Source organism: Lissotriton vulgaris, chromosome 8, assembly GCF_964263255.1.
Source record: "Lissotriton vulgaris chromosome 8, aLisVul1.2, whole genome shotgun sequence".
Classification (NCBI taxonomy): domain Eukaryota; kingdom Metazoa; phylum Chordata; class Amphibia; order Caudata; family Salamandridae; genus Lissotriton; species Lissotriton vulgaris.
This window is the reverse complement of record NC_141696.1, coordinates 983,172,033-983,187,568: the sequence shown is the minus strand read 5'-3', so window position 1 is coordinate 983,187,568 and position 15,536 is coordinate 983,172,033. Positions and strand designations below refer to the sequence as shown.

Sequence of the window (15,536 nt, the reverse complement as noted above, 5' to 3'; positions counted from 1 at the left end):
AAATCTTTTCACAGCTGCTGAGGTCGCAGAGGAGCTTACTTCTGAATCAACTGTTTCCAGCTTTGCCTCTTTTGTATGTTTTTAGGGTAAACATATCTGAGCCAACCATTTCTAAAGCCTTTTGCTTGTCACTCTGCATATTCTTTACTGGCTTATCCACTAGCTGCCATACAGAACTGTATCCTGCCAAATTATTTGCTGCATTTACAGACCTGGTCCAGAAGAAAATAAAAATCCTCTTTCAGAACAAACAGTCAAGAAAGAAATAGGTAATTGTTGATAAGAATACAAGACACCAGGTAACTGTGAAGACTTCTTTATTTGACCATCCACTCTCCAACTACGCTTCACCTCACTCTACATTCTCAGGTAAGCTTCTTCAACAGAACTACATTGTTGAAAACTTTAGACACTTTATATGGTGGGTAAAATATGCTTTGAGTGTTGTGATCCTTGACACTGCGTTTGACCTGTACCCAGTCTCCTACCTCATATTTGTGGTGTTTGACACAATATCTGGTGTTGTACCAGTTCTTGTAAGATTCCTGGTGGCGTAAGATCTTCCTTCCCACCTCCTCAGTGTCAATATTAACAGGTTTACCCCCTTTAGCCAATTAGGGTTTAGTTTAGTGCCAGGTTCCCTATCCCTGAGAGAAACAATAGGGGAGATTCCAGTAATGGCGTTGGGGGTGGTGTGAAAAGCCCACAAACATTCACACAAGGATGATTCTACTTAGAGACCACTGGCTATAGCCAACTGAAGATGTTCCTTTATGAGTCGGTTCGCTCTCTCGACCAACCCATTGGCCTTAGGGCAATACAATGCAGTTTTCTCATGTTTGATGTTATGGCTTGGCAGTTCGGGCTGGACTGTTCCCATGAGGCACAGGGTCAGACTGATTTGCATATAGCCATGTCTGAACTGGGGTGGCAGAGTGAGCTAAAGAACGGTGATGGATTAAACCCAGATCTTTTGACTGGGTGTGAGTGTTTGATTGATTCAGATGCTCCGTCCATCACCACCCCCTTTTGTACTGCTTTTGGCTGCCATAAGTGTGGCAGGGTGTGCTCAGACGTGAGTCCCTTGCTCACTTTGCCACTGGATTCAAGCAAGCCGGGCTGAAGACGGCTGGAATGCCAGAAACCGGTCCTTAGAAGCTTGTTTCCGGTCCAGGGAAGACATGCCTTGGCAGTTCGGGCTGGATTGTTTCCATGAGGCACTGGGTCAGACTGATTTGCATATAGCCATGTCTGAACTGGGATGGCAGAGTGGGCTAAAGAACGGTGATGGATGAAACCCAGATCTTTTGACTGGGTGTGAGTGTTTGATTGATTCAGATGCTCCGTCCATCACCACCCCCTTTTGTACTGCTTTTGGACGTCATAAGTGTGGCAGGGTATGCTCAGACGTGAGTCCCTTGCTCACTTTGCCACTGGATTCAAGCAAGCCGGGCTGAAGACGGCTGGAATGCCAGAAACCGGTCCTCGGAAGCTTGTTTCCGGTCCAGGGAAGACATGGCTTGGCAGTTCGGGCTGGACTGTTCCCATGAGGCACAGGGTCAGACTGATTTGCATATAGCCATGTCTGAACTGGGGTGGCAGAGTGGGCTAAAGAACGGTGATGGATTAAACCCAGATCTTTTGACTGGGTGTGAGTGTTTGATTGATTCAGATGCTCCGTCCATCACCACCCCCTTTTGTACTGCTTTTGGCCGCCATAAGTGCGGCAGGGTATGCTGAGACGTGAGTCCCTTGCTCACTTTGCCACTGGATTTAAGCAAGCCGGGCTGAAGACGGCTGGAATGCCAGAAACCGGTCCTCGGAAGCTTGTTTCCAGTCCGGGGAAGACATGCCTTGGCAGTTCGGGCTGGATTGTTCCCATGAGGCACAGGGTCAGACTGATTTGCATATAGCCATGTCTGAACTGGGATTGCAGAGTGGGCTAAAGAACGGTGATGGATAAAACCCAGATCTTTTGACTGGGTGTGAGTGTTTGATTGATTCAGATGCTCCGTCCATCACCACCCCCTTTTGTACTGCTTTTGGACGCCATAAGTGTGGCAGGGTATGCTCAGACGTGAGTCCCTTGCTCACTTTGCCACTGGATTCAAGCAAGCCGGGCTGAAGACGGCTGGAATGCCAGAAACCGGTCCTCTGAAGCTTGTTTCCGGTCCAGGGAAGACATGGCTTGGCAGTTCGGGCTGGACTGTTCCCATGAGGCACAGGGTCAGACTGATTTGCATATAGCCATGTCTGAACTGGGGTGGCAGAGTGGGCTAAAGAACGGTGATGGATTAAACCCAGATCTTTTGACTGGGTGTGAGTGTTTGATTGATTCAGATGCTCCGTCCATCACCACCCCCTTTTGTACTGCTTTTGGCCACCATAAGTGTGGCAGGGTATGCTCAGACGTGAGTCCCTTGCTCACTTTGCCACTGGATTCAAGCAAGCAGGGCTGAAGACGGCTGGAATGCCAGAAACCGGTCCTCGGAAGCTTGTTTCCGGTCCAGCGAAGACATGGCTTGGCAGTTCGGGCTGGACTGTTCCCATGAGGCACAGGGTCAGACTGATTTGCATATAGCCATGTCTGAACTGGGGTAGCAGAGTGGGCTAAAGAACGGTGATGGATTAAACCCAGATCTTTTCACTGGGTGTGAGTGTTTGATTTATTCAGATGCTCCGTCCATCACCCCCCCCCCTTTTGTACTGATGTTATAGTTCTCCAAGAATTCCCTCATGGCCTGAGAGGTGAATTGTACACCGTTGTCTGTCACAATGGACATAGGTATCCCCTCAGTAGTGAAGGTCTCTCTAAGGTACTTGACAACTGATTTAGTGTTCGCACTGTCTACAAATCTCTGTGTTATCCAGTGAGATGTATAGTCCACCAATACCAGCATGAACTTTTTGTTTTCCCCTAGATGATCCATTGGTCCAATCCCATCCTCGTCGCCAGTGTTGAGAATACAGGACACCAGGTAACTGTGAAGACTTCTTTATTTGACCATCCACTCTCCAACTACGCTTCACCTCACTCAACTTTCTCAGGTAAGCTTCTTCAGGAGATTCCATTATGAAAAGAGGGGAGGGGTGGCGGAAAGTTCCATATATAAAGTAATTAATACAACAGTATTATTTTAACATTATCCACTCATAGCAATCTATTGCAGACAAGACAAGCACACAAAAAAGATTTTCTAACGAAAGGTCTGTATTTTCTCTGCACCATGCAAGAAATGACATGCAAAGCAGTTTGTTTCTCAAAATAGCAACACTGCAATTGATTATGGATGATCCAGCAAATGGCAATAAAGTACGTCAATTTTCTTGGACAATTATGAACTTTCTCCACAAGCTCATCCAGCACATCTACTTTGCTATTTCTTGCCAACTTCAAATCTAACGTAGAACGACGGTGTATCTGACAATGGATCGACTGCAGTTTTGTGTTTTAAGTACGCTGTTGATCACACAGTAAAAAAGGTAACTCTAATCCTAAGGACTCAACATACTTAATGATAAATGTTATCATCATGCACTAAAATAATCTTTACAGTGCAATATACCCCCCCCTATGTCTGGGTTCACGGGATTCAGCAGTAGTTGACTCTCCATGTTGTGGATGCTAAAAGTGCCTTTGGACACATTTTAAAAAACTCCTTATCATTTTGATACAGTCCTTCATTCAAGCAGTTTAACTGTTTTAGTTACCAAATCCTCAATGGTGCACGTTGTACTTTAAGATTATCGGGTGATATACTCCGTTTCTGCATCATCATTAGTTGAACACCTGCATCAACATTTTAGTTGGTGGGGACAGGAGCAGCCACATGTTTAGTCATCTGTCTCATATGACTACTAATAATTCCCTTAAAAGCTTAAAATCGCTCTGGAACTGTTGGTAGTAGAGATGTTAAATATAGAGCTTCTCTGTAGTCCGAGAACCTTGTGAGAAGAAGGCTTTCATGCATTTTTCAAGGTGGGAGAAACAGGAAGGATGAACACTAAAAACGTTGCTACATGAGCTACGGAAAAGGACTGTATTAATCAATCAAAATACTTTATTCGGCTTTTGTATAAAAACCATGAAAGTCCAAGTTACATTATAGCGTTGAAGGAGCCCAGCCATAAATATCATTGATCAATGGTAACAATTCATTATAAATTAAAAGAAAAAAAGACGTAAAACATATCCACATTATATATATAAAAAGCTTGGATGATCACACTTTCAGGGCTATTATAAATTAAATTTAGCCACAGCTAGATCTAAGCCTAACTGCAACCTTTAAGAAACTAAGAACATGCAAAAGGACTGTAGAAAATAAGTAGGAAAGATAGACGGAGAATAGGTTGATGGGAATGATAAATCAAATTGTGGACTAGATTGCAGACATTCAACTAGTAATTATGACCACCTATGACAGTCAGGCAATCCCTCACAAAAGCACAGAGGACAAAGAAAGCCAGGTTTCCTCAAGGCGATGATCGTTATATTAAGCATATTTTCTTTAATTTATTTGGAGTCTATAGTTTTGTAGCCATGCAACAAAATCCAGATGGGAGAGATCTTGCTGAATGAAGCTGGGTTAGGAAAATCAACATATGCTATTAATATTTAGATTGTTGTTTCGTGTCTTGATGGATCAGACTCAGTTTTACTGATCACATTCGAATGTGACAAAACAGAAATGATCCATATCTCAATACATGTGTTAGTAATGGTTTTACTATTTGGAAAGTTAAGTAGGCAGTACAATTGTTCGTATTTATAGGTATCAAAATTAGGAACAAAATGACATTTATTGTAAACCTATTTGAAACCAATGAAAAGGCTACATTTATGAGACATAGATGGGAACATATGGGATTAATTATGCGAGTTGCAGTTCATTTACCTAAAGTGTGCTGTCTCGTTATGATTTTATAACATTTAAACTCCTACCGCTATCTTTCAGCAAAGCATATTTCAAAAGTATATTATAGTTGTGTATTTCTTTCTTTGACTCTCATTCATATGTTCAAATTCCTTTATATAAGCAGATAACTACTTGGACTGTGTTTCAATATGCTGATCATTAAGCCACAATCTGAGAAAATTTCACAGGATGGTAATGGACTTGCCCGAGTTGTTGGTTAGACCGGATTGGTCCGAGGTCCGAAGAATTCTTAGAAAATCAACCACAAATGAATAGCCATTTATTGTGATCTCTCTGCAAAACAGTAAACATGGATGTATAGAGCCTGGCTATTTGCCAACATCAACACCTTCAAGGACTGAAAGGTATGAACAAACCTTAGAAAAGACTGTTTCAAGGAAGAGGGGAGATATACTTATAAAAATATACGGTGAGTGAATTGTAACAATTAATACATATACCCAATATTTTATAGGATCTTTGGGCTGATGTTCTTGTGTCTCAAATTATCTTTATCCCCGGTTTTCTGGATGTTTATAGAATGTTAATTAACCTCTGTTGACCGTTTTAACTTGTGCTACGCATATTGGTTTACAAAAAGTTACTTACAGATAAAGCAAAAAGTGCACGAAACTGGGGCACCTTCTTGGACAGACCTAGTGCAACGGCTTCAACTGGTACCAATGTGTGTGTGCTTTCGACAGGACTACAGATTTGTTTCTGAAATATCTTCAGCACTTCTTCTGGAATGGAATGCAGGTGCAGAGACTTGGCTTCCTTTTCTTGTTTTCATTTGAATGCCAGTATCTCGCTTCACCTGAACACTGTTACTGTTCACACATCTGTTACTGTTCTCTCAGGGTTATTCTGATAACTACTCTTCCACATAATTCAGTTTCTAACAAGTATAGTGTAGGAAGGAGGACATCTGACTATGGTTACCCCCAACTTTTTGCCTAATGTTTAGCTGGTTTTCAACTTCGTTGACCTGGGACCCTGCTATTCAGGACCCCAGGCCCTCTGCTCTCTCTGTTAAAATGGACTCCAGGCACTTTGGGTGCATTACCAATTGGAACATGAATCACCTTGTGAGCCCCTGTACAGTGTACCCTAGGTACCCAGGGCATATGTGCATCCAAGGCCTACCAGGGGCTGCAGCACGTATTGTGCCACCCCTGGCCTGGCCTTACTATTTGACACAACTGGCTGATCACTCAGCTGGGACAAGGTGGTGTAATCACCCTTTGCTTTAGGTACAGTATCTCTATATCTAACACATACAAGGACACACAGTAACCTATAAGTCACTGGCAGGACTTATCAATCCTGGAGGCAGAGTTCTTGGTTATGTGTGAGATGGTGCTCTAGCATGAGCTGAGCCTGTCTGCAGCTTCCGGAACCATGTCCTTTAGCTGTTTCCTGATAGAGTCATACCATATACTCTTAAGTGCATTATGAACCTCGCGGTTAAATGCTAACTCTGGTTTGACATTATCAAAACATGTCGAGTAAGGTGTCATACGAATTGGAATACTACCCCCTCGCCAATTCTGTGACGGGGGTAGCATTCCACCCTTCTAGAGGGACACGACATGTACAGAACCTGAACCACGGTTAAAGTTAAACAGAGCCTCAGCATCACAAAATGGATGCTGCCACCACAGACACAAGTCTGACCTCCTGCTGCTGGGAGCCCTTCCAGCGAGGGAGGCTTGGACAAAGTGTTTCCTGCCTTGGAAGGTGCTAGCACCACCCCAGGCAGGATTTTGTGTATCTGGTTAGGTAGAGATGAATAGAATCAGACATGCCCGGGGATCACAAGGTGTCCCCGTGCATAGGCCAGTTCAAACCGGTGCTGGGGCACTCCAGCCCCAGCTCTGGCGCGAAACTGGACAAAGGAAAGGAGGTGTAACCACCCCCCTTCCTGGTCCCACCCATAGGTAGTCCAGCCCCTAGACTTGGTTTAAAAGTAGGAGCTGAGTCACAAGACTGCAGATTACCCTGAAATTCGACTAAAGAAGAAGAAACTCTGGACCTTCGACGTTCTGCTGCTCAGAAGACTGAAGAATCTCCCTTGTGGCGAAGGAGTGACCACCCTGTGAATACAGGCACCATCCAGCGATCAATGACTGCTTTGCCGCCGCCTCCTGCCGGAGCCCGAGCCCAGAGCCTGACAAGAAGAACAAGTTACTTACCTTCGGTAACGATATATCTGTAAGAAACATTAGTTAGTGTTAGATTCCTTACCTTAGAATATCCCCAGGCGTCAGTCTGGATCCGGAAACTTTTGCGTAGCAGTACCCCTGCGCGTCGGTAGGCGTCGTCTGCAGGCGTCCCCTGCGGCTCCGCGTCCGTCGTCGGCGTCGTGCGCCGTGATGACGTCGCTGGAGTACATAGACGCCGCCTCCGCGCGCTGACGTCAGTTCTTTGCACACAGCTTTTCCGCGCCAGGAGACGCAGAGCCATGAGAGAACCAACACTGGTGCCATGTAAAAACTAGGGCCCTGAAAGGGATGACCTTAACCCTAGGTATCAGTTCGCAGAACGGGGAGGATGGGTGGGTTCGGTAAGGAATCTAACACTAACTAATGTTTCTTACAGATATATCGTTACCGAAGGTAAGTAACTTGTTCATCTGAAAGAAACACGTTAGTGTTAGATTCCTTACCTTAGAATACATACCCCAGCAATACCAACCCCGGTGGTGGGTCTGCGAACCAATACAAAACTACACCAGAAAGTCCTGGAGGACAGAACGGCCAAAGAAGCCATCCCTCCGGACTTGACTGTCCAGGCAGTAGTGCCTCGCAAAGGTGTGCAGCGAGGCCCACGTAGCCGCTTGGCAAATGTCCTGCAAGGGGACTCCCCGGCCCAGGGCAGTAGTAGCCGCCGTGGCCCGAGTGGAATGGGCCCTCAGCCCAACAGGAGGCTCCTTCCGAGCCAAAGAGTAGCACGCTTTGATGCAGAGGACGACCCATCGAGAGATGGTTCGTTTACAAACCGCCCGTCCCTTCTTCGCACCCACGTAGCCAACAAACAGTTGGTCATCCACCCGGAACTGGCGTGTGCGATCCATATAGAATGAAAGCGCACGTTTTGGGTCCAGACGATGGAGCCGCTCTTCATCCTTTGAAGGATGCGGAGGCGGGAAGAAGGAAGGGAGGGTGATGGACTGCCCGATGTGAAAGGCCGAAACAACCTTGGGCAGGAAAGAAGGTCTAGTCCTCAGAACCACCTTGTCAGGATGAATGGACAGGAAAGGAGGTTGGACAGAAAGAGCCTGGAGCTCACTCACCCTCCTGGCAGAGGTGATGGCAACCAGGAAAGCCGTCTTTAAAGTCAGGAGACGGAGAGGACAAGAATGAAGGGGCTCAAAGGGAGCACACATCAGGAAAGTTAGAACCAAGTTCAAATCCCACTGAGGCATCACAAACGGAACAGGTGGAAACATGTGAGTGATGCCTTTTAAGAACCGAGTTACAATCGGGGATTTGAACAAAGAAGGCTGATCAGGAAGCCTCAAAAAGGCTGAAAGGGCAGAAAGGTAGCCCTTGATAGTGCCCAGAGCAGAGCCCTGCTGGGCAAGAGAAAGAAGAAACAGAAGAACCTCCGAAAGAGGGGCAGAGAGAGGATCCACAGCCTTTGCTGTGCACCATGCCACAAATCTGTTCCACCGACAGGCGTATACCGACTTAGTGGAGGGACGCCTGGCTGCCAGAATAACATCACAGACTTCAGGAGGCAAGTCAAATGGCCTCAACTGCCGCCGCTCAATCTCCAAGCATGGAGGTGGAGACTGGACAGGTTCGGGTGGAGGACCGTCCCCTGCTGCTGCGACAGAAGGTCCTCCTGAAGGGGCAGGCGGATCGGGGGACCGACTGACATGCTGAGTAGCTCGGGATACCAGTATCTTCGAGCCCAGTCCGGAGCCACAAGGATAACTTGGGCCCGGTCGCGCCTGATCTTCTTCAGCACTCTGGGCAGAAGTGGTATAGGCGGAAAGGCGTATAACAGACCGCAACTCCACTCGCGCCGAAAGGCGTCGCCGTGCGAGTGCCGTCTTGGAAACTCCAACGCGCAGAACTGATGACATTGCGCGTTCTCTTCTGTGGCGAATAGATCTAACCAAGGCTCTCCCCATTGCAGAAAGATGCCTTGCGCCACGTCCGAGTTCAGACGCCATTCGTGATCCATCGAGCACCGACGGCTGAGCTCGTCCGCCCTGGCGTTCAGAGAACCTGCCAGGTGTTGAACCGTCAGAGTCACGCCCTGACGTTCCAGCCATTGCCAGAGGCGCAGAGCCTCCTGGCAAAGGGTCCACGACCCCACTCCGCCCTGTTTGTTGCAGTACCACATGGCGGTGGTGTTGTCGGTGAACACCCGCACTACACTCCCGTTGACAAAGGGGAGGAATGCCTTCAGTGCCAGACGAATCGCCCGCAGCTCCAACAGATTGATATGGAGCCGGGACTCCGCCGGAGACCAGATGCCTCTGATCTCTGCCTCTCCCAAGTGGCCACCCCAGCCCTGGAGGGACGCGTCCGTCACGACAACGTGCTCCGGTTGGGGAAGGGAGAGGGACTTGCCCCTGACCCAATCGCGGTCCGTAAGCCACCACTGCAGTTGTCTCGCAGTGCCCTCCGAGATCAAGACGTGGTCGGACAAGTTGCCCTGATGCTGGGCCCACTGAAACTTCAGGTCCCACTGCAGAGCCCGCATCCGCCACCTGGCGTGATGCACCAGAAGGATGCAGGAAGCCATCAGTCCCAGCAGCCGCAGCGTCAACCTGACCGAGACTCGGGATAGCGGCTGAAAGATGGGAATCAAAGCCTGAATATCCCGAACCCGCCGTTCCGGAGGATAAACCCGAAACTGCGCCGAGTCCAGAACCGCTCCGATGAAAAGGAGCTTTTGAGAGGGACACAGGTGTGATTTCGGCACGTTGATGGAGAACCCCAGGTCGTGCAAGAGGTCTGCCGTCATCTGAAGGTGGTGGACGACTGTCTGGGGCGAGCCCGCCTTCAACAACCAGTCGTCTAGGTAGGGGAAGACTGAAACCCCTAACCTGCGCAGATGGGCTGCGACCACCGCCATCACCTTTGTGAACACCCGTGGGGCGCTGGTAAGGCCGAAGGGGAGCACGATAAACTGAAAGTGCTCCTGGCCTACCGTGAACCGCAGGTAACGCCGGTGGGCCGGCAGGACGGGGATGTGAAAATAGGCGTCCTGCAAGTCCAACGCTACCATCCAGTCTTGCGGGTCCAGAGCAGCCAAGACCTGAGCTAACGTCAACATCTTGAACTTCTCCTTCCGGAGGAAGCCGTTGACGTTCCTTAGATCCAAGATAGGACGTAGGCCCCCCTTGTCCTTCTTGGGCACCAGAAAGTAGTGGGAATAACAACCACGCCCTACTTCTGGCCCAGGAACGCGCTCGATGGCCCCCTTGGCCAAGAGGGCCGTAACTTCCTCCTGCAGAAGTGTCAAGTGGTCCCCCGACACACGGTGGTTCTGCGGTGGCATGGCTGGAGGAGAGGTCTCGAAGGGGAGGGAGTAGCCCCTTCGGACAATTTGCAGCACCCACCTGTCCGAAGTGATCGTGCGCCAGTGAGCGTGGTGATGGCGAACCCTGCCACCCACTGGCGTCACATGGGGCCGAAAGCACGGACTAGGAGGATTTTGGGGTAGATGCTGCGGGGGAAGGTGTGGTCTGACCCCGCCGTTGTCCCCGACCGCCACCACGGCGGTTTCCACGGCCGCCACCGCGTTGGAAGGATTGTTGCGGCGCGTGGCTGGCAGCACGTGTGGGGGCGCCCCTTCCTTGGCCACGAAAGGGACGAAACGAACCCGGTTGCTGACGCTGGGTCGAGAGACCCAAGGACTTGGCCGTGACCCTGGAGTCCTTGAAGCGTTCCAGCGCGTGGTCCGCTTTGTCACCGAACAGGTGACAGCCATCAAACGGCATGTCCATCAGTGTATTCTGGACATCAGCCGAAAAATTGGCGGATCTCAGCCAGGCGTGACGACGAATCGCCACCGTCGTAGACATAGCTCTGCCCAGCGAGTCGGTCGTATCAAGACCACACCGAATTGAATATTTCGCTGCATCTCGGCCCTCAGCCACAGCCTGACCGAGCTTTGCCCGCACCTCCATGGGGCATTCTGGCAGCAGCTCCGCGACCGTATCCCACACAGAGTGGGTGTAGCGGCCCAAGAGGCAGGCGGTGTTGCAAGACCGCAGGCCCAAACTAATGGACGAGAAGACCTTTTTGCCAAACTGGTCATACCTCTTGGATTCCCGGTCGGGCGGGGCCGACGGGAATGCGGACTGGGAGGTCGAGGCCTGGATCACCAGACTCTCAGGAGTGGGGTGGGTAGACAGGTACTTGGGGTCGTCCGGACAAGGACGGTGGCGCCTGGCCACGTTCCGATCAACAGGCGCACCTGAAGCGGGCCTGGACCACGTGCCCAACAGAACGTCAGACAAGGCTTCATTAAACGGCAGCAGAGGCTCCAGCGGGCATGACTGCGGTTTGAAGACCTCGGTGAGGATGTTAGGCCTCACGGCCGCGACGGGGAGCTCAAGGTTTAAGGCCTTGGCAGCCCTCATCAGCACCACAGAATAGGCAGCTCCCTCCACCGACGCCACGGAAGGAGGAGAGATCAAACCAGGGTTAGGGGAGTCGTCCAAACCACTGGCATCCCCCAAGTCACCTGTCCAGTCCGGGTCATACTGGCACTCGCGAGCCAGAGGGTCCTCGGACCCCTCCCAACCTTCACCGTACTCCTCATCCTCTCCGTATTCGGAGTCAATGATGAAGACCGGCTCCTCGGGGTTCATGGGCCCCATCGGCGCCGGGACCGGCGTCGAGCGACGCCCGTCCGGCGCCGCGTCCGGCGTCGGAGAAGGTAAGGGGACGGCGCCGCCCGGAGCCGGCGTCGGAACCCCACTGCCGGCCGGAACCGGCAGCGGAGAACCGGCGCCGCGCGGGGGCGGCGTCGGGGGTAACCCCGATGGCAACGGCGCCGGGGAGGCCGGAAGACCAGCCGGCGCCGATCCCGAAGGCCCCTGCGGCGCCGGGGTCGGAGCCGTCGGCGGCGCCGGGGCCGGAGCACCCGACGGCGCCGAGGCAGGGACACCCGAACCGCCAGGGCCCCCAGACGGTAGCACTGGGCCCGAAGGGGCCGTAGGCCCCGTCGGAGAAGCGAGCGCCCTCATGGCCATGAGGAACGCCTCGATCTCCTCAGGCGTCGCACCATGCCCAGGGACCGGAGGGTATGAGGCAGGCCGCGCCGGCGACTCTCGCGGAGCCGCGGGGATGGGGTCACCCGAGCCCCCGGCCGCATCGCGCGAGCGTCGGGGGGAGTCGGGGGTACGATGACGACGCCCCGACTTCTTGTGCTTCTTACCTGACGAGGATGACGAGTGGTGTCGACTTCCGGAGCGCCCGGCGCGGCTCCGCGATCGCTCCCTCGAACGCTCTCTCGACCTCCGGCCGGACCGGGACCGCTCCCGGTCCCGACGTGGGGCCGACACCCGGAGCTCCAGCAGCTTGCGGGACCGCTCCCGCCTAGCCTTGTTGGTAAGGGCCCGGCAGTCGACGCAGGAGTCCACGTCGTGGTCGGGGCCCAGACACCGGACACAGAGGCGGTGATGGTCTGTGACCGACATCGTGCGCTCACAGCCATCGCAATTCTTAAATCCAGGCATCCTATCAGGCACAATAGAGAAAAAAGACAATCGAAAAACTTGGTCAAAGACCGGAGTACTGCTCTTCAGATCTGCGTCCACTGGCGCGGAAAAAAGAAGAACTGACGTCAGCGCGCGGAGGCGGCGTCTATGTACTCCAGCGACGTCATCACGGCGCACGACGCCGACGACGGACGCGGAGCCGCAGGGGACGCCTGCAGACGACGCCTACCGACGCGCAGGGGTACTGCTACGCAAAAGTTTCCGGATCCAGACTGACGCCTGGGGATATTCTAAGGTAAGGAATCTAACACTAACGTGTTTCTTTCAGATCCAGACTCCCAGACATCTAACAGCCCGATCCACAGTCCCTGCAAAGCTGAGACCAGTGGAGGTGACCTGAGATGTGGGACCGGACCTCTTGGAAAGTTCACGAGAAGCTGACTGCGCAGCACCTGAGGCACCCTCACCGCTGTGCTTGGGGTCTTGAGAAGCCCCACCACCGAGCTACATTTGCACCAAGGACCAGCCCTCCAACTCTCACGAGACCTGCGTAGGGCCCTTTTGCTTTGTTCCACTCGATGCGCCTTCCCGGTTACTAGTCCGTTGGCTAGTGGCCATTTTGGCGACCAAACAGCAACTTTCCACCGCTGGTCTGGTTGCTCCAGACTGGCCCTTGCTGCTCCTAAAAGCAGCAACCCCTCTGACCTTACTGGTTAGAGTGAGAAGCCTTCTTTGTTTCCTGCGTGGCTTGCATTAGACAAGGCCTGTTTGCTCCGATCAAGAAGCCGACACCGCCATCAACTAGAGCATACGTGGGACAGCTCTTGAGTTACTCCTGGTCGTCGTCATCGTCGCCTGGTCCACCTGGCTGAAGAGACAAGCTTCACGACATCACCTGTTTGCACCCGACAACGCCTGGTTCCTTCCTGGTTCCACGCCGGTCACTGGCTAGTGACTTTGAACATTGTCCCCTCTGCTTTCACGTCTTCAACACTTCAGATCCACCCTTGGATCCACCGGAACTCTTCACATCAGGTCGCCTGCAGCATCAACACTCCAAGGTGCCACCTGAACTCCTGCAGAATCCCGACACACTTTGACTCCACTGCACCCGCTTCCTGTGGGTGAGGCAACGCTGGCACTCCGGTGCCCCCGAGTAGTTTAACTCCCCTAGTATCCAGATTCCAAAGGGTTAAGTTCTAGACTGACCGGAAGACTTCCTACCTTTACCTTTAAAACTTTTACGCATCCATTGATTTCAATGTGAACTGCTTCTAACTTTGCGCACTGCAAACCAGATCCCGTGGGCCTCCTAGTTCCTAACCTTAGTTGGTACAGCATAGCCCCAGCGATTCCCAAGGCTCTAGGTCTTACTTCCGTTCGAATCGTGGTACTTATACCACTTCTTTAGTATATGGTTTTAGGGGCCACCCGGGCCTATCCATATTTGTGCAACTTTTGTATACTTATCAATTGAATTGTTTTAACGTGTTTGCTTCTGTGCTCATAAAGAGTTCAGGGGACTATTGTAGTAATAAATACATATATATTTTGAATATATAGCCTGTGTGGTGTCCTTTCACTTGGTGTTCAAGGGGGTTACACATGGTAATACAGCCGGCTTAACATGCCAAAAGAGTTTAGCCTAAGACTGCTTTGTCCACGCTACTACTAAGATAGCTGGTCTATAAGGTTGACTTACAACCAATCACCATAAGGGTTGTTTGGACTGATACAAGGTGGTCACTAGAACTAGTGAACATCATATATCAGGCCAACTTCTCACATATAGGAAACCAAATATTTTGCCTGGAAGGGGGTTCTTCCCTCATCTGACAGAAAAGAAGACCCTTTGCTATCAATCACTAGGCTTCGAGGTCATATTGAGACATACACTGCTCTTGTGCCTAGCAAAATCGATAAAAAAAGCACCATTTACAGTGATTATGAGAGTTAGTTTTAAACACAAACCTTATACAACAGCCTCAGCAGTTAACTTGAAGTCCCTATGCTCATTTGTAGGGAAAATGAAAAGGGAAATCAAGTTATGAGACAAATGTAAAGGTTGGGGTTCCAGGGTCCAGAGGTTTGTGATGCAGAAAAGGAAACCTTGCCACATGGGTGAATCAGTACCATTACACTGGGTCCACACGGCTTGGCTGCTCCCCCATCACAGTTTCAAAAACAAAATTAAAGGTTTATGGCTTCAAAAGAATCCACAGACAAAACATCTGATATAGTAAACATAACTAAAAGTCAAGATTCATAAAGGTCTACTTTCATATAATTACCAGCAATAGCACTAGTTCCAATGATTATTCAGGTAAGAAAATTCTAGTCCAGTTAGACTTGCTTCGAAAAAAGGAAGAAAACTTATTTTGTGTCCATAAAAACCATTATAATAAAAATCCAGACCTCCACCTTTTGTAGCTTTTATAGAAAAAAAGCTGTCCACAGACACTGACTGAAACTGCAAATAGAAATGGTGCAATTGTTACGTGATAAGCAAGACTGCGGTTGAGCCTACTGTAGTAAGTAATTCAATATGACCGAATACGTCTCAGTGCTAAATTCTGGCATGGCTCATTTGTGCACATATACAATCTAGTAATCAGAGCAGATCAACCGTACAGGTAAAATTGTTATTTGGAGGCCAACTTCAAAATGAGGCCTTGCTGAAGCCAGTACTGTACATTCTTTTGACAAGATAGTTACTACAACCCCTGCTTGGCAAAGTCAGAGAGTAAAATGATATACTCTTATTCACCTGGTTGTCTATGCATTCCTAGCCTTTAAGTAACCCGGTTTCAGGAAAGAGGTGTTCGCCAGCACTATCATATGAAAGATTAAGAAAGAGATCGACTTCTCTTCTGTAAAAAGTCCACAAAGAAGAACGAGAAAGCGCCAAAACGATTTTATTTTCAACA

The 15,536-nt window shown here is 50.2% G+C and overlaps 1 protein-coding gene across 12 annotated transcripts in view; it reads right to left on the bottom strand.

The window, feature by feature from the left end:
* MYCBP2 (MYC binding protein 2) overlaps positions 1-15,536 on the bottom strand; it is a 2,065,574-nt gene that overhangs the window by 611,427 nt on the left and 1,438,611 nt on the right. The window lies entirely within an intron of this gene.